The sequence below is a fragment of the Gadus morhua genome, chromosome 22, assembly GCF_902167405.1.
Source record: "Gadus morhua chromosome 22, gadMor3.0, whole genome shotgun sequence".
Taxonomy (NCBI): domain Eukaryota; kingdom Metazoa; phylum Chordata; class Actinopteri; order Gadiformes; family Gadidae; genus Gadus; species Gadus morhua.
This window is the reverse complement of record NC_044069.1, coordinates 13,275,704-13,295,703: the sequence shown is the minus strand read 5'-3', so window position 1 is coordinate 13,295,703 and position 20,000 is coordinate 13,275,704. Positions and strand designations below refer to the sequence as shown.

General features: G+C 45.6%; 1 protein-coding gene across 1 annotated transcript in view; it reads right to left on the bottom strand.

Annotated features, from left to right (window-relative positions):
- dlgap3 (discs, large (Drosophila) homolog-associated protein 3) overlaps positions 1-20,000 on the bottom strand; it is a 112,948-nt gene that overhangs the window by 36,627 nt on the left and 56,321 nt on the right. The window contains 1 exon segment of the mRNA XM_030347928.1: positions 15,315-15,387. The gene's annotated coding sequence lies outside the window, so the exon portion shown is untranslated.

The following is a 20,000-nucleotide window of genomic DNA, read 5'->3' as shown; positions in this document are numbered from 1 at the left end:
CAGATGAGATTTATCCACCGTCTTTACACTGCGCTGCACTACTTACACTACTGGTCGCAAAATAACAGTCAAAAAAATAAAGAAGAAAACAGAAGAAAATAATTATTGGGTAGTAGAGTGTAAGCACTTTGAAAAGCTCTATAAAAATAAAGTTCCCTTGCCTTTCCTTGCCTAGAAGGGTAAGTGTGTGTGCATACACGCACACCATGTGTGTGCGTGCGTGTGTGCGTGCGCGTGTGTGTGTGTGCGGGGGGAAAGGGCTGGAATTCTTGGGGTTCAGGAGGGGTTTGTTCTGTTGTCTCGAGGAGCTGATCTATTTAATTGAAATAATCAGCTTGTAGGCGCACAGCCCCTCATCTTCTAATTAATCGCAATCACGGCGAAATGTACAACACATTAGCTTCATCGAGACAACCGACGACACCCGTATTCCCCACACACACGCACGCACAAACATGCACGCACACACACAGGACAAACATACAGACACACACACACACACACGCACACACACACACACACATATGCACACACACATACATGCACAAGCATGCATAAACACACACACACACACATATTCATGCACACCTGCAACTTCAGTTTTAAAGTGCTCCTTACTAGCTGTGAAATTGTGGGATTGATTTATTTTCATCACGCCTTGATGTATGACCTCACTAGAAGTTTCAAGGACACCATGAAAGTGGAACGATTCAGGCTCATCCCATTGACTTTGACCCCTGACGACCTTCCACAATCAGCCAGCTGTGACAAGCAAGGTAGAGAGAGATACACAGCGAGAGAGTGAGAGAGAGAGAGCGAGAGCGAGAGAGAGAGAGAGAGAGAGAGAGAGAGAGAGAGAGAAAGAAAGACTTTTCAGTCAATCAAACCAAAATGTAAGAAAGAAAATCATGAGAGCCAAGAGCTAGATAACGACAGGTGTCCTAGATAGATAAAGACAGATAGGAAGAACGAAAGACAGGGAAAGTAGAAAGAGAGAGAGAGAGAGAGAGAGAGAGAGAGAGAGAGAGAGAGAGAGAGAGAGAGAGAGAGAGAGAGAGAGACATGGCCAGAGATGAAGACATAGCTAGAGACAGTTCTAAAACGCTGCTGAAAAAAAGAAGAAACAAAAGTCAAGTCGGTCTCGTTATGCAGAAGTCGCTGAATTACGTTGCATGTAATTGTATCGCCATCAGGGTCCTGCCTGCACGTAAGCAATCTATTCTGTGTGTGCGTGTGTGTGTGTGTGTGTGTGTGTGCGCGTGTGTTTGTGCGTGTGTGTGTGTGTGTGTGTGTGCGTGTGTGGGTGTGTGTGTGTGTGTGTCTGTGTGTGTGTCAGGGGCAGGGAGTTAGAACTAACTCCCTGCCCCTTGACGGCTTGGGGATCAGATGAAGGCTGATGAAGGTGCCCGGTGTTCTTTGTTGTGGGCCGGGCATCAGGCCACACTCCAGAGCTTTCATGCCATTTACTGCAATCACACAGAACTAACCCGCATTGTCGCCCACACCCTCCCAAACCTCCCACACCCATGACTCCCGCGGTAATGAATGACAGGAGGAAAATAAAAACTGTCAAGTTCGACTCTCTCAGAGGGGCTCTACTCGGGGAAACGTATCGGAAGCAACCTATCTTATAAATGACTTAATCAATCCAAGCAGAACAGTTTTAAATACGTTGGGCAAAATGAATGAATCCTCTTCTTTGTTATGTTCCTTCCTCAAAGATTGTCTTTGGTCCTCAAAAACAGTAGCCGGAAATCTTTCAGACAATAAGGTGTGGCAGAAAACAGAAAAAGGTAGCAGAGATTTGCCTAGAACGTGAATGTAAATAGCAAAGCTCTGTCGTAATTGCGTACCAATTTGGCCCTAGAAATGTTCAAAAGTTTGGTTACGTAGGATGAAAGCTATGACTGTATACACTTTTGGAGATACAATTTGCTGAACATAGGGAGTGTCTTTTGATAAACATGGGCAAAAAATCCGATAAATTATACAGTGAGGAAGTATGTAGGATGTTGTGTTCCACAGTACTTCAGCTGGAATTGGTGAAAACTTCAAAATGTTGCTCTCCTTGGGGATTTAGTTTTGAACAACTTTAATATATTGAGCACATGACATTAATAGCTCTCAGAATGAGTCTGACCTTTCTATCAGGATATCAAAAAACAAGCTAAAAAAGTCTGTCCGAGTCTGTTCTTCACATTCTGGATCGTAAAGGTTACATTCACACACACACACACACGTGCAAACATAAGCACATGCAAGCACACACACAGATACACACACACATATACGTAGGCACAGACACAGGCAAACACACACACACACACCACACACACACACACGCACACACACAGTTTTACATGGACGACTACATTCATACACATTGGATATGTAACACTATGTAACACAAAATACCAACTATTCCAAAAACAGAAACAGAATACCTGACCCTAAACATCACCGGACACACACACACACACACACACACACACACACACACACACACACACACACACACACACACACACACACACACACACACACACACCCACACACACACACACACACACAGACACACACACACACAGACACACACACACACACACACAGACACTCCGGTCGGCACGTGGAGAGGGTATGGGGACTGGGGAAGAGCGCATGCAGAGTTTGTGAAAAGGTCGCTGGCTTGCGGATCAATGGCTACTGGGGCCTCTGGGACGGAGACACAGATGTCACACCATCGTTCATCCCCTCTGACTCATGCAGTCTCGCTCTCTCTCCCTCTCTAACTCTTTCTCTCTCAATCTTTCTCTTTCTCTCTCTCTCTCTCTCACTCCTTCTCTCCGTCCCTCTCTCCTCCCTCTCTCTCTGCCTCTTCCCCTCTCCCCCTCTCTCTTGCTCTCTGTCTATCTCTCCCTCCCTCTATCGATAAATACACTTCTGAAAAACATTGTCTCTTCTGCATCTGAGAGGTCGGCTGGGAAACAAGGTGAAGCGAAGCGGTTAGGAAAAGGTTAGAAAAAGGTTAGGTTAAAACGTTGGTCCAACTTCATCGGTAGACCAGCATCTTGTCAGTGCGTGTCCCTGTCATAGACTCGGCACACAACTCCCCCCGCCTTTGAATGTTAACCACATTTCTGTAGATATTTTTAGATATTTTTCTTCTTCGTTTCCGCAAATCAATCCGTAGCCAGAGGTGGAATATATATGTTGTCACCTAGCAACACCTAGATGCTAATGATAAAGGTGGACCGCTAAGAACAACACACTGTTGAATGTCAGGCGGACGCGGGCGACTCACTATAGCTCTGCACTCAGCTCCTACACGCTGATTACTCACACAATTCACCCCTGTCACCAATTAGGGTGAGACGTGCACGGGCCCAACCATGATAACACAAGATGACACTCTGGTGCTTGGTAGTCTGTCTAAATAGAAATGATGGTTCTTTGACTTGGATAATAGACTGCTGAAAGTGGATCTACTACCAATCCTAAATTAATCAGCCACAACCACAGCATTGTGGTTAAGGGACTTTGCTTGATCACAAAATAATACAATCATTATGTGGCTGGAGTTATATTGAATAATATTAATTTGTGACGTAGCCCTTTCAATTTTAAATTCACTCTGACAAGAATTTGATATGAAAGCCTAAAAATAAATGCGGCAAATGGAAATGTATGATGTGTCCCGCGTTGGCAACTGATTGCCTGACTGAGGCAACCATGCACCAACACAATTATAAGACAGAAACATGAACACACCCACACACACACACCCCCACCCCCCCCACACACACACACACGCACGCACGCACGCACGCACGCACGCACGCACGCACGCACCCACGCACCCACGCACACACACACACACACACACACACACACACACACACACACACACACACACACTCACAAATAGAGGCAGTGCTTCATTCTGCTACCATAATACAAATCTGGTTGGGTCTATTATCTAGAGGTGCAATGACGTGCATCAGTGTCATAGGGGTCGATTTGTTATTGATTGCCTCATATTCTCATTCATCTCGGCGTAACCCATATTTAACATACATTCAGACCACCATACACCGGCTGCTTCACAGACTTTTTACCGCGGCTGAGTCAAACCGCTAATAAAACGGTTAAGCAGGTGAGCATCGTTTGAACAACGATGGTAGAACATAGTGGGCCATAGTGTTGGCCCTTTGTTTTTCTCAAAAGTCGTCCCTCTTCAAAGTATCACACGTGTTAATTCCTGCAGAGCCCACGCGATGGGACACGAGGGTTCCCGATTCATTCGCACCCTGTCGGACCCTCTCTCCTGTTTACCACTCACATCTGCTCCCAGAAAGGGCCCGCAACCCTTTGAATGGGTAGTTAGTGAGCATAACAAACAATGCTTTCCTCCCACTTTGCTCTCGACCAAAAGGTTGACTTTAATATTAGCCTAATTATGAAATTGAAACCAAACAAACAAATCAAATGAAGGCAAAGGATGAGATCAGGGTATGTGCAGACGAGCAGTTGAATCAAGGTAATGTGTAAAGTATATAGCGGGCACTTCTGTGGCCCAACATATAGTTCTCTGCCGCGGTTTTATGGCTTCATAGGACGGCATTACTGCCAGCTTGTTATCTATACAGTTACAATCTAAAGTGAATATCAGGAGGTCCCCATTCGAAATATAACACAATGTGCTGTGCACTTACAAGCATTGTTGACAAACAATGACGTTCCTAAAGATTAGTTTGTGGATGCCATCAGGAAAGTAAAGTTAAAAAAAAGAAATTACAAACCGTTAGCACAGCAAACACTTGGGAAAGAGTGTTTGAATTGATTTTCTCCTGGAGAGATAAAAGGTTAAATAAACAACATTTTATTACACCGGAGAATTCATCGGTCCACACAGAGCAAAGCCTTTTTACCTCATCCTCACCTCAATGTTGCCTCCTACTGTATGTCCTGAACAACCTCTTTGGTCGATACCTGCTAGCATCTTCACTCATCCACTCAAGCCGACCTCAGACCAAAGCAGTGGAGTGTAGATGTTATCCATCGATGCATCAGACTATAGTAAATGGTTCTTCCCTGATTATGTGGGGCACTCTAATCTTTATGGTTGGCTTCCCTACACACACACACACACACACACACACACACACACACACACACACACACACACACACACACACACACACACACACACACACACACACACACACTAACTATGGGCCTGCCCAGGGCCTTGCAGATTTCCCCGGGCCCACAGTTGGTGATCTAGTTTAACAAGGCCAAACACATGGGATTCCTCTATTATTCATTCTCGGGGGATGTAGGATATTGGAATGGATCAACATGCTGCCCCACTGTGGGGCTTGAGCTGGCAGGGTTGTGGCGCTGGTGGTGTTCATTCTGTCTCTACTCCACCAGTACATGCACATCAATATGGCAGGGTGTAGGGTGCTCCCCCACCTCAACCCTGTTTGTCAAAGGTCTCGAACAACATGCTTTAACCCTCACTTGCTCCTTAATTGCATGCACCTGAGATCCTGCTGATGAACTCGTACAACAGTATTACTAAAATAGGCACACACACGCACATACACACACACACACATGCACACACACACACACACACACACACACACACACACACACACACACACACACACACACACACACACATACACACACACATACACATACACACAAACACACACACACACACACACACACACACACACACACACACACACACATTTGAATTCAATGTTGGGCAGTTAGTTAGAGGAACAACAGTGTTTCCAGCGTAAACACTGTGGTCCAAAAACTGGGTGTTTGTGTTTATTAAGAAGCGCGAGTTCGGCGTGGGAAGCTTAACAGCTAGCGATTTCAATTCCTGTGCCATTCCTCCCTACCACGCGAATGCATGAATGGGGCTTAATGTAGGCCAATTACACCCATTCTCTACTGCACTAAAGAACAGTGTAGGCACCCATTATACGCTAACAGGCAGACCAACAGAAAGCACAAAATGCATAAAAAGACCCCAAAATTGGGCATTGTACTGTAGCATGCCCCTTTCACACGCACACACACACACACATACACACACACACACAAACACTCACACTCCAGTCACACACACACACACACACACACGCACGCACGCACGCACGCACGCACGCACGCACACACACGCACACACACACACACACATACACACACACAAACACACAAAATCACAAAATCACACAGACATTGACTTTGTGTCATGTTTGTGTGTAGGTGGGCCTGCGAAAGCAGAGCTGTGAATGAGTTAGAATCCATTATCCCTGGGGGGGGACAACATGCTAAACCAGTTATATCAGCAACCTGAACTCCACACTCACAGTGAGAGAAAGAGATAGAGAGAGAGAGAGAGAGAGAGAGAGAGAGAGAGAGAGAGAGAGAGAGTCACACTACACAAACAAAACACTGACACTGACAGACACAGCCACACTATCCTTTGGTCTGATTAGCTTTCTCGGTCGTCATAACGTCACGGTTTGTGGCTTCATCGGAAAAAAAGGTGACAGCCCATTAGTCACAATGTTTCATCAAAAGTCACTTTTGTTTCATATAGCTCATTTAAATGTGTGTTGTGTGTGTTCGTGTGTGTGTGTATGTATGTGTGTGTGTGCGTGTGTTTGTGTGTGTGCGTGTGTTTGTGTGTGTTGTGGTTGTGTCCGTGTTGATACTTTACGTTATGTCCACTTTCTGAGCACTTGCTATATCAATTTATCTCCTAGCTGTGAGAAAGAACCTGGACAGTGTGAGAAGACGACGTGTGTGTTTGTGTGTGTCGTGTGTGTGCGCGCGCGCGTGTGTGTGTGTGTGTGTGTGTGTGTGTGTGGGTGTGTGTGTGTGTTTGTGTGTGTGCAGGCCAATAACCAATTTACTGTCTCACCTGTGTGTGTGTGTGTGTGTGTGTGTGTGTGTGTGTGTGTGTGTGTGTGTGTGTGTGTGTGTGTGTGTGTGTGTGTGTGTGTGTGTGTGTGTGTGTGTGTGTGTGGACGTGTGCATGCTTGTGTGTATAAGGTGGTGTCCGGGGCCCTGGGGCCTGAGGGAAAGCGAGAGAGATTGAGCAGAGAGTAATTGTAAGCCATTGTTTCCCGTTTTCAACCCAATTATTGTCCACTCCTGCACCCACCGAGAGGCTCCCTAATGAGAGAAGCGGCCCTTGGAATGTCACACAGAACAAGTCCGGGGAACAGGGCTAGAGAGAGAGAGAGAGGAAGAGAGAGAGGGAGAGTCAGAGACAGAGAGACGCAGAGAGAGGCATGTAAAGAGAAAGATTAATAGTAAGGAATAGAGTGAGAGAAATAGGAGGAGCTAACAGGAGCTAAAGGTCGAGAGCGAAAAAAGAGAGAGTAATGGTGGATAAAATTAAACTAAGGGGTAGAAAAAGTGGGAAGAAAAAGAGGGAAAGAGAGAGGAAGACAGCGAGATGCAGAGAGTACGAGAAGATTGGGCAGAGTGATCAGCGGTTCTAAATGTCTGGGCCGGTCAGTGGCTTTATCTAGGCGTGTCTGCTTTTTGGCGACACGCCTTTCAGGGCGCAAGTGTAGTGCGCGAGTTTGCTGCGTGGGAAAATCCGGTTTGCGCCGGGTGCAAACTAGCAACGATACATGTGTCGGTGTAGAAAGTCAATTGCGCTGGGTGCAAGATAGGGCCCTGGGTGTTTGTGTTTATTAGGAAGAGTGAGTTTGACGTGGGAAGCCTAACAGCTAGCGATTTGGGCTGCTGTAAATGTCTGGCTAGGAAGGAGAGCAGGAGAAATATATATATATATATATATATATATATATATATATATATATATATATATATATATATATATATATAGAGAGAGAGAGAGAGAAAGAGAGAGAGAGAGAGAGAGAGAGAGAGAGAGAGAGAGAGAGAGAGAGAGAGAGAGAGAGAGAGAGAGAAAGATAGAGTGAGACAAAGAGGGTGAGACAAAGATAAACTAAGAGATAGAATGAGATTGAGAGATGTGCAGGCAGAAATCACACACACACACACACACACACACACACACACACACACACACACACACACACACACACACACACACACACTCACACATACACACTGTTATGCAGTTGGGTTTGAGTGTGTGTGTGTGCGTGTGTGTGTGTGTGTGTGTGTGTGTGTGTGTGTGTGTGTAAGAAGGATGTGTGTACGTGTGTAAAGAGGGATGAGTTGCCACTTTCCAGTGAGTTCTGCTGTGACAGTCCCTGATGGAGACAAAGCGATTGTATTTTATTCCAAACCTACCCTGTCGCTTAACAGCACGCACAGTCCAACCCACACAGACCGCAGCAAGTAACAAAACACAGCAGAGGATGCGTTAGAAAGAGAAAGATGATGACAATGATGATAAATGATCATCTCTGTTCGATACTTGCTTCCGTGGGTGTATGAATGGACAGTGTGTTTGGGTCTGTGTGCGCAGGTGTGTAGTTGAGTGTGTGTGTGTGTGTGTGTGTGTGTGTGTGTGTGTGTGTGTGTGTGTGTGTGTGTGTGTGTGTGTGTGTGTGTGTGTGTGTGTGTGTGTGTGTGTGTGTGTGTGTGCCGCGAGTTTGGTCTGCAGCTCATCCCAAGGAGACCAGGTAAGAGGAAGGGAGAGACGGAGAGAAACAGACACAAAAGCAGACATGAAAGAGTAAATGACGGTGTGGGAGCAGCAATAAAAACAGACGGAGAATGATCGAGAACCAAAGACAAGAGAGAGAGAGGGGGTGGGGGAGGCTGAGGGGATGGTCGCGAGGATGGCAAACTGCTGAACCACATCCCCAAGACTGAGAGGAAACAGCTGGTCTCTGAGCACTGCCGGCGGGCAAATACACCCCCCCCCCCCCCCCCCCTCCCCCAACCCCAGCCCCAGCCCCAGCCCCAGCCCCAGCCCACCCCTGCCAGCGCAGCACAGAACAGTCCACCGATCGACGTTTCTGCCTTCAACTGGATGTTTGCACACTCACAAGTGACTCTTCTGAATAAAAAAAATAAACATCATGCACCTCGATCCGCCCTACCCCTTCCTCGCAGACTCATCAAGCCGTACGCGGTGCGCCGGTGGTGGCGCCCGCGGCGTCGCTCCTCTGATTGGGAGCCAACAGGATAAGGAGAAAGAATAAACTGAGCCGCATTTTAGAGGGATTAGGGCTAATCTAGAGGAGCAGTGAATATCACCCCCTGATTTGCATGTAATTGGAAGATTTCATAATTGAGCAGCCTTTTATTAAGTGTGTTGCGTGCAACACAATCAAAGAGGGAGCACCTCCCCGACACAAGCGAGCGACAGCGGGAGGGAGAGGGAGGGCACGGCTAAGGCTCGGGGGACGGGCTTCTGCCTCCCCCGAGTGGAAGGCGTCGCTGTGATGTAATGAAGGCAGAACCTCGGCGGAGGAAGGCCTTGTTTCTGCTTGTTTCTGCTGCTTCTGGGCTGGAGCTGGCCTAGCCCGGGTATTAGCCGTTCCATCCGCGTGAGGGGACTAGGAGGTTGTGGAAATGGCAGATAAACCTTAGTCACACAGCCAAACGTCTCTCTCTTGTCAGATGGCTCTTCCATGTTGCCGTTGGTTACTGTAACGGGCCGCTCGATACTGCTTTCTTTTGGTGCTTTGTGCTTTGCGTGTGTGTGTTTGTGTTTTGAAGTGTGTGCCTTCTTTGTGTGTCTGTCTGTTTGTCTTTTTTTTGTGTGTTTGTGTGTGTATGGGTGTGTGTGAGTGTTTGATGGTGCATTTGAAGATGTGTGCTCTGTAAGTCTGTCTGGAGCTGATAGACAGACTTACAGAGCGCCAACATGGCTTTGAAGTATGGTCAATGTCCTTAAGACACGCTTTACACACCTACACACATGTTTCTCATACACACACAAAAGAACAGGCCCACATGCACACTAATCAATGGTACACACAGACTAACAAAGGAAACCCAGATGCACATACATGCACGCACGCACACACACACACACACACACACACACACACACACACACACACACACACACACACACACACACACACACACACACACACACATAACAAACGCTAACACATAATACAGCGATGTCAGAAGACAGCTGTCGTAGGTCCAATCTTTTTTGTATCAAGTCAATGCTCACATTTTGCCTTCGAGCCACATGAGGACCATCTGTCATATTTAAGTTGTTTCAAAACACAAACAATGATCATATATCATGAATAAAATGCTATTTTTGGAGTTATTTAGCTAAACTAAATGGGAAAAATGTATACACCAATTCTCCCAATGGAAAAGCACACAGCTTCACTATGGACACATGGTGTAGAGCTTATAAATGTCATGTAAACAAATGATGATAGATAGTTGAATCTGTAGCGACTGGTAGGCTGATCAATCCATCATCCTTTAGGGTGGACCTTCACACCTGCGATGTGCGATGCGTGGTCGATTTTTAACTGGCTTGTAATGGCTTATTAAAATCACACTGGGAGATTATAGGTGCCCTTTAAGGAAAAAATATGCAACAATGTCATTGTCATTTGGTCACCGAAACGTTTTGCTGAGCTCCATGATGAACAATATCTGGCAACCTCAGGTAATGCACATTTATACTTTAAGGGAGATGTACACCTATGCTTGCGTGAGTGCTTCTGTGTTTATGTATGTATGTATGTATGTATGTATGTATGTATGTATGTATGTATGTATGTATGTATGTATGTATGTATGTATGTATGTATGTATGTATGTATGCATGTATGTATGTATGCATACGTGTGTGTGTGTGTGTGTGTGTGTGTGTGTGTGTGTGTGTGTGTGTGTGTGTGTGTGTGTGTGTGTGTGTGTGTGTGTGTGTGTGTGTGTGTGTGTGTGTGTGTGTGTGTTGGCTCTGGCCAACAGGCTCTGGCCATGTGATCTATGCTGCCGTCTAATCATGTGGACATGATGGATGACTTTGATTAAATCATAGGAAAGCTGAGGGACTGAGACTGCCTTCCCCCTTTCCCTCACACACATGTACACAAACACACACACACACACACACACACACACACACACACACACACACACACACACACACACACACACACACACACACAAGCAGGCATCCACCTACACAAAAACAGGCATCCACACACACAAACAAACACAAAAACACACAGAAACACACCATTGGTTGAATCCAATTTAATATTCTTTTCCTTTTACTCTGTGAAATGGAAGTTGTGTAGTTGGGACCAGATGAGCCAAGCTTTCAACAGTGATAAAAGGCACACATAAATCACCTGGAGGAGGGCAACTGAGATGGACACAGAGAGAGAGAGATGGAGAGAGGGAGGGAGGGAGAGGTGTGAGAGAGAGAGCACGAGGGAGAGTGTCCGACAGCCAAATCAAGTAAGAGACAGAGAGCGCAATATAATATAACCAAGAAGCGCAATAACAGAGCGAATAGGAGTAAAAGTTAAACACGCGTGTTTACCACCACCCATTTCCAAGAGGTTTATTTAAGTGCACCATTGAACAAGGTCCATGTGGATGGGCATAGAGCGACAGCAACAGCCTTTAAAGATGTAGCTTGCCGGTGCCACGACACTCTGGGATGCAAATATACGGTATAATGTTACTATTAAATGCAAAATATATTTCGGTTTGACTCAAGAGTTATGCTACACTTGGAGGGAAGGTCTTTTGAGAGCATTTATTGCCCCAAACCGACAACCGTGTTCCTGTACGAGGCGCCGTTACGTTTGACTCAAAGTGCTCAGCTCCATTCATCTGTTCGTTGAGTACAGAGATCCCCGTTGACCTGCCTACTTTGAGGACCCTCGAGGTTTGGCTTCACGTTATCAGTTCAGCTGTAGAGATTAGCTAGCTAGCTTAATTGTATCTTGCCAGCTAAGACAAAGCTAAATGTGTCTGAGGAAGATGAAATGTTCAATTTCAACGCAATTAACGGTATCTTAACAAATGTGGTTCTCAGCTCTCCACCAACACCTCTTTCAATTGCATTAGGTATGCCTAATTTATTATGCATGCATGGTATTTGCAGATTTATCAGAAATGGAAGCTAGTATTCAAAGAGATTAGCGTACATAATTCCAGCACAACAAATGGCTCAATTTTCCAAAATGCCTAAAAGAAAAAGCCTCAAATAATGAAACGGTAGCGTAAACTCATCATAATTATTTAACCGATCATCATTCCCGCAAACAGATTTCTCTACGACAATGCACACGACAATTACCTCTATAATTCAATAATTGCTAAATTAGCCTGTGGTGTGAATGGGACACATAAAAAAACCCTGATCTTTTACTTTCGGATCCAAGCAGCTTTGAGAGGGTTATTGCATCCTGTTATCTGCCTCTGAAGAGCTGCTGTGCTTGGTCATGTGGAGAACGGATGGATAAAACACCTCCCTTTGGCTTGGTCTCTCTCAGACTCACCCCAGCCATGAGAACACATCGTGTAGGCACACCGTGAGGACACAACGTGGAACAACGTGTTGAATGGTGATGTAGAAATAAAATGCAGACGCACACACACACACACATACACACACACACACGCACACACACACACACACGCACACACACACACACACACACACACATACACACAAACACACACAGAAACATATATACATGCACACAAACACACACCCACACACCTACATGCAGAAACGCGGACACAAACACACACACGCGCGCGCGCGCGCACACGCACGCACGCACGCGCGCACGCACGCACGCACGCACGCACGCACGCACACACACACTTTCGAGAACAGCTGTAGTTTGGGGCCTCTTCCATATAAATATAAACCCACTGTGCTGTGTCCACAAAATCCGCCAAAGGAGCGATCTCCTCTACGTCATCAGAAATGTCGGAGAAGGCAAATATGACTGCATAGAAACAGCGAGTCAGTTCAGTTGAGTCCCAATGCACACACGCCAACGCAATCCACCGAAACACAAAGATGCTCCGAAAATTCCTCACACAAACACAATACATACACATCTAGGATAGAGTTTGGAAAAAATCTGGACAAGATACCTATCGGCCCATGCAAAATCCCCCTGAAAAACTCTATAACGAAGACTTTGAGTGTCTCTATGTGTGTGTCTGTGTACATGTGATTGTGGGTATTGTGTGTGTGTGTGTGTGTGTGTGTGTGTGTGTGTGTGTGTGTGTGTGTGTGTGTGTGTGTGTGTGTGTGTGTGTGTGTGTGTGTGTGTGTGTGTTTGTGCCTCACAGTGGGACGGGAGAGGGGAATATGGTTCCCACCAATCCATTCGTCTAAGCGTCAGAATGTTGTCATGGCAACACTTCTGTATTCAACGCCCACAAGGACTCACATTGTTGCCACATCGATGTGTTATTCTTGTCACTACTAGAGAGAGAGAGAGAGAGAGAGAGAGAGAGAGAGAGAGAGAGAGAGAGAGAGAGAGAGAGAGAGAGCAGAGCGAGAGAGGGGGGAGTGAATCAAGATTGATCTGGAGTGCTTGCACTCACACACTTGCGTGACAACCATTTGGTTGAATTAAATAAGGTATAAATGCATGTGTGCACAAGGACGTAGGCAAAGGCCATCCATGGGTCAGTAAACACATCCAGAACTGTATGCATCATAATGATGATGATGCATTTCACCCTTTACTGCGTATAATTGGTATCAGTTCAATCACGGCCCTCTCTATAGAATGCAAATATCTGGATCGGCAACTATTTTTGAACGTAGATTGTGTCTTAAAGTCATATCTTAACACAACGCGCAAGCAGTACCAACGTTTTTGTGGATTTAAAACGCACGACCCAGTGCAGATGGGACTGTGGCTGCAAAACAACCGTGTCTGCATTGATTCTTCTGTATCAGAACAGCTTTAGGCCTGCTGTCGAAAGGAAAGCGGGATTCATAGCAAACACTCCAGTCTCTCAAAAACACATTTCACCAGACACCACTAAGGCTGTCCTCTTGCTTTATGGTCTTTTGGTCATCCATTCCTATTTCTATATGATGATTGTTAGACCATATGGGAAGAGCGACTTTGCTGAGTCATGATGCACTGAGAGACCACCATAATCGCACCCAAATCCACCATCTGTTGACAGGAAAATCTAACTCAATGACAATTAACTGGATGGATGGATGAATGTATGGATGGATGACTGGACTGATGGATGGATGAAGGTATGGATGGATGGATGGAAGGAAGTAAAGAACGATTGAAGGACAATACACAAGGGTTCGATTGACAGCCAGGTGAACGGTGGCGGTTGTGCCACAAAAATGGCAAGCAGGAGAGAGACCGGCAGCTGGCAAATTGAGGCCAACAAAGTGACTTCAGCCAATTAGAGAGTAATAGGAGTGAGCGACCAGTGAGAGAGAGAGAGAGAGAGAGAGAGAGAGAGAGAGAGAGAGAGAGAGAGAGAGAGAGAGAGAGAGAGAGAGAGAGAGAGAGAGAGAGAGAGAGAGAGAGAGAGAGAGAGAGAGAGAGAGAGAGCACAGCGAGAGTGGGGGGAGTGAATCAAGATGGACCTGGAGTGCTTGCACACACACCGGCATGACAGTAGCTTTGACGTCATGGGAGTAACTAGATATAACATCAGAATGGTGAATGAGGCTAAGAATAGGAAAACAACCCTCGAGCTGCAACGATCAACCACAACCTGCATGCTTTCTATTTTCTATTCAGGTGCCAGTTTTGCGCTTGCACTGACCTTTTCCTTTTCCACCTTCCTTTTCTAACCATTTCCCCCCTCTCTTGGTGTACAATGTAGCCAGTGTTGTTTTACCATTAGACGCAACATACATGCTAGTTAAGCCGTTCCCATGGAATTCCCAGACCTGGGCTTGACAGCCTGGAAGCTGATGTCAGTGAGTCCCTGAAACCATGTCCCAATTGGAGCTTGAGATCAAACAAAATGACACCAGTAGATGCAGGGAACTAAGGAAGTGGGAGTCACACTTGTGATCCCCTGCCTTCCTAGAGCTTCTTTGCAGATGTGAGGCTAATCCTTGAGTGGTTCCAAGGGGAACATTCTCTCCTTCAGGGCTGGATTTCAAGGACTCTCACAGGACATAAATGGGATTTATGTTCATGCGGACAGGTGGAAGGAGAACTATGGTTCAAAGGAAGTGCGTGTCTGTGTGTGTGTGTGTGTGTGTGTGTGTGTGTGTGTGTGTGTGTGTGTGTGTGTGTGTGTGTGTGTGTGTGTGTGTGTGTGTGTGTGTGTGTGTGTGTGTGTGTGTGTGTGTATGTGCACACTTTACTCACCACAGTCTCATCAGGAAATGGTGCTCCATGTCTACAGGTAGGAAGGGGACGCTTTCAAAATCACTCTCTGTTTCTGTAAAAAAAGAAAACAGAGCAGGGGGATACAGTTAGTTTTGCGGAACCAGCACAATTAAAACAAACGGAAATCTTCTTTTAGAATAAAGTTGGAAAGCCATAATCTCCTAGCAACCCTCCACATATTAACATTTCCCCCAGATAGTATCTCCCTCTTGTGCCTTCCTCCATCTATCATGGTAGTACACCCCCCCCAAACCCTTCCTCCACCTGCAACTCCCCCCCCCCCCCCCCGCGCGCCACCCGACCTGTGTGTGTACAGCCGCTGGAGCTACGGAGACTGTAATGCAATAGTGTGGCTGGGTGTGTGTAAGGCCGTCCCTGGTTAGTCTCTAATCAAGGGAGAGAGACAGGATGAGAAAGAGAGAGAGAGAGACCTCATCTGATGACACACCAAAGAGGCGGAGGTATGGGGGGAGCGAGGGACATAGAGAGAGAGAGAGAGAGAGAGAGAGAGAGAGAGAGAGAGAGAGAGAGAGAGAGAGAGAGAGAGAGAGAGAGAGAGGCTGGCAAAGAGATAATGTGCGTGACAAAAAGAGATATAAAGGGGCAGGGGGAGAACAATCTCAGAAAAAGTTTTGGAATGACGAGAAAAGCAACAGAAATGGGGCGAGATAAGCAGGAGGAGGACGTGTGCGAGAAAGAGAGTGAAAGAAAGAAAGAGGGTGAGAGAGAGAGAGAGAGAGAGAGAGAGAGAGAGAGAGAGAGAGAGAGAGAGAGAGAGAGAGAGAGAGAGAGAGAGAGAGAGAGAGAGAGAGAGAGAGAGAAAGTGAGAGAGAGGTGCTAAGAGAGAGATAGAGTTAGTGAGAGAAAAAAAGGGGGTGAGAAAAAGCGAGCCAAAAAGAGAGAGCGAATTCGAAGGAGTGATTCAGCAGCAAGCAGTTTAATTGAGCGTGTGATACATCTGATTACCTCAAAAAGGCAGGAGAGTATGTGAAACCGGTGTGAGAAAGGAAAAGTGTGCTTGTGTTTCATGTTGAACTTGAACTCGAGAATAACAACAACAGTGTAAGGGGAAATAACAGCGTTCCACCAGCTTCCATCCCCGCCATCAACACCTCCGAAACATCAAGACTATTGTGACTTCCGTCACATCACATGGTCGGAGGTCAGCGACACACATATTGCTGCACAGCCATTAGCGGAAGCATTAGTCATCACAGCGTATGCTTAGCTATTAGCATTAGCTCGCAGCGATCTGGCCTGCCGTGCCCGGGCTCATTAGGGCTGATGCAGTAGTAGAAACGCTGAATGAACTATGGCTACGTTTTGTGGATTACGCGTCTACTTTGCGCATCATATTTGTGCTCATCTGCAAAATATATAATCATTTTAGCGATGCATCTCCCTGAAACACACTTTCAGACCGGCCCCCCTAGTGACCTAACCAAACAGAAACACCCACACACATATACACGTACACAACCCTTACCTCCAAAAACATTGTCCCACTGTAGTGCGTATCACAAGATTATGATTGGATTAGGATTTTGGTAACATGTTTTGAATAAAGCATGAGGAAAAGGAAAAGTGTTGCATTTAATTTCTTTTCTTTAATCGCTCCCTTAATTTTCCGACCTCAGCTTATGAAATGTGCGATTGCCATTTGATAATTAAAGTCATCACAAGTGCTATTGTTTTAATGTGATTTCCATCATTAAATCAAAATGAACTCCCTTAAAATTAACGCTGCACTCCAGGCAAACACCAATCATCACACAAGCACACACAAGTCACGGCACGTAATCTTAAGTTGTTTCCAACCAACCAAAACATGTTGTTTCCAACCAACCCTGTAGCCACGCCCCCCTAATGATGCCCCCTCAAGATGGTTTTATCGGTCATGTGCACAACAATAACAGCAGCAGGCCCGGCAATGAAATTATTGAGTCTCCTCCAACATTGCCATGTAAAAAGAAAATGTATAAGAGAAACACAAAGTGCATATGGATGTACGTCTGTTATGGGTTCAATCAACATGTCATATTCCTCAGCTGGTTTCTGTGAACATGTTTAAGGCATTACTTAATGATGTTGAAGCTGGCTCTTCTGTCTGTACATGCTTTGTTTGATGATGATTTAACTGTGGCGCTATTTGTATGTTCTCTGTTGTTTTTAAATGATTGTCTGTTACCAAATCTGTGCTGCTGCCTGTCTTGGCCAGGACTCTTTTGAAAAAGAGATTTTTAATCTCGATTAGATGTATTCCTGGTTAAATAAAGGTCAAATAAAAATAAAAATAAAGATCTTGCCAACAACCAAGGCTTTAATGGAGCTTGAGTCTTTGTGCGGTGTCGTTCGATACAATGGTCATATGTTTCAATAGAATCTCCGGGCCAATTATAAAGCGTATAGATCTTCCTCCGCTCGGCAAATCATAGCAGATACTATACAGATAGGGGCTTGGATTGATTGGTTATGTAGGACCAAGTCTGTGTGTGCGTGTTTGTTTGTGTGTGTGTGTGTTTCTGTGTTTTTGTATGTGTGTCTGCATCGTTTGAATGACGCGCTACCGGCTAGCCTGCAAAGATAATTAGAACACAACTATTTCTCTGTCCCTGCAGGCCTCTGATCCAACTGCCTTCATCTAATATAGGTCAACTGTGACAAAGAAATCAATGTGGACACCGATCTGCCCCAGAAGCTGGCACAAACACACACACACACACACACACACACACACACACACACACACACACACACACACACACACACACACACACACACACACACACACACAAACACACACACAGACACACACACAACATGTATCCATAAATACATTTGATAGCACAGAATGCATGCTGATCACAGGACAATAACATGCAGCACAAACAGCTAATGAGCTGCACATCGACGGGGATGGGAAATGTTCTGTAGTGCACAAAATCTGTTGGCCAATAAGGGGAACTATATTCCAACAGATGCTCGCACACGCATGCTTGCTTTCACTCTCTCTCTCTCTCTCTCTCTCTCTCTCTCTCTCTCTCTCTCTCTCTCTCTCTCTCTCTCTCTCTCTCTCTCTCTCTCTCTCTCTATTACTCAATAACTCACACTGGCAGTAATTGTCAAACTAGATTTTATCCTCTGGATACCATCACCCATTCACATAAACTCAGCAGTGGTTGTGTGCCCACGCACAAGCACACACACACGCACACACGCACGCATGCACGCATGTACAAATGCAAACACACACACACGCACGCACGCACGCACGCACGCACGCACGCACGCGCGCACACACACACACACACACACACACACACACACTCACCTGATAGTTACACAACGATTCAGAGAGAATGAGAAAGAGATAAAAAAAGAGAGAGAGAGAGAGAGAGATAGAGAGAAAGAGAGAGAGAGAGAACAACAAGCAAGAGGGAGAGCGAGATACTTGCATGTACTGCACTGAACACTCTGTTTCTGCCAGATCTGCTCTAAATGCCTCAGGGCAAATTCAGGTCACTAGAAACCATGCACAGAAACAGTGCTTAGACCGAGCAACCAGTCACCCACAACAGGGCACCTCAACCCAACCCCACCCGGCTGAATTGGCGGTGGTGACCTAGCCTCTCATGCACAGGGTCAAATGGTTCGTTGCTTCGGTGAGTCGGTCAAGACATCCGGTCCATCCCCTTGGGTCCATGGTGCCCCCAACAGTTTCTTGCTGTAGCTAACTCTGGATTCCAGGGATAACAAGATGTACGTGACTCACAGGGAGACCCACAGGGAAAATGGCCTGTACTACTGTAACTCGCTCTAACCAGGCACAAATAAACAACATCAAACTGTGTCCAGCTTTCCACCTCTGACTCACTGACAAGACCACAGCAGCGGCAACTGTCATGGCGGTTGAGCAGTCTTCCGTATAATTACCACGTATTTGTCAAACTCATTACAGTATTAATACCTGCCACGAACTAGCGCTGCCTATCTTGGCCCCAGAGATGCTAAGAGATTAATCTTGTTCGCTAGAACATTGAGCAATGGATACAGAGGTCCTTAAAAGCGTCAAAGAACCAGTTAGCGCCTACTTATACAACAAATGGCGCAACAGTTGTGGCCATTAGGGCCCCATCAGTGTTCCCTCCTCCTCTCATTGGCTAGCAGCCAGGCTAGTGCTACCCAAACCCTCCCGATATAGAACACATTTAGCCTGCCTATCATTCAAAATGGTGGCGGAATTATATAAATAAAAAAAACACTTTATAATATGGGGACATTAATAAACCCTTAATTAACATGAGTTAATGCGGTCATAAGCATTAACTTACAGTTAATTTAAAGTGAATCAATTCCATAAGTATTTCACTTGGTGTTTAGTATTGGTGTTCAGGTTAACTAAGGTAATGGTGTTCATGTTAACTAAGGTATTAATTTATACATGTGGTTAGGGTAAGGGTTAACCTTTAGGCTACCCAGTGCCAATGCTATATAATAATGGTAATAACTGCATTATATAATGTTATTTAATGGTTAATTGATTTACCGTTAGCGTCAATTGTTAAAAAAAATACTCTATCGAGACATGTGAACAGATCACAAAATATATGTAAATTCCACAAAAGACATCTAGCATCTTAGCATCCACATCAACATAAGCCAGCT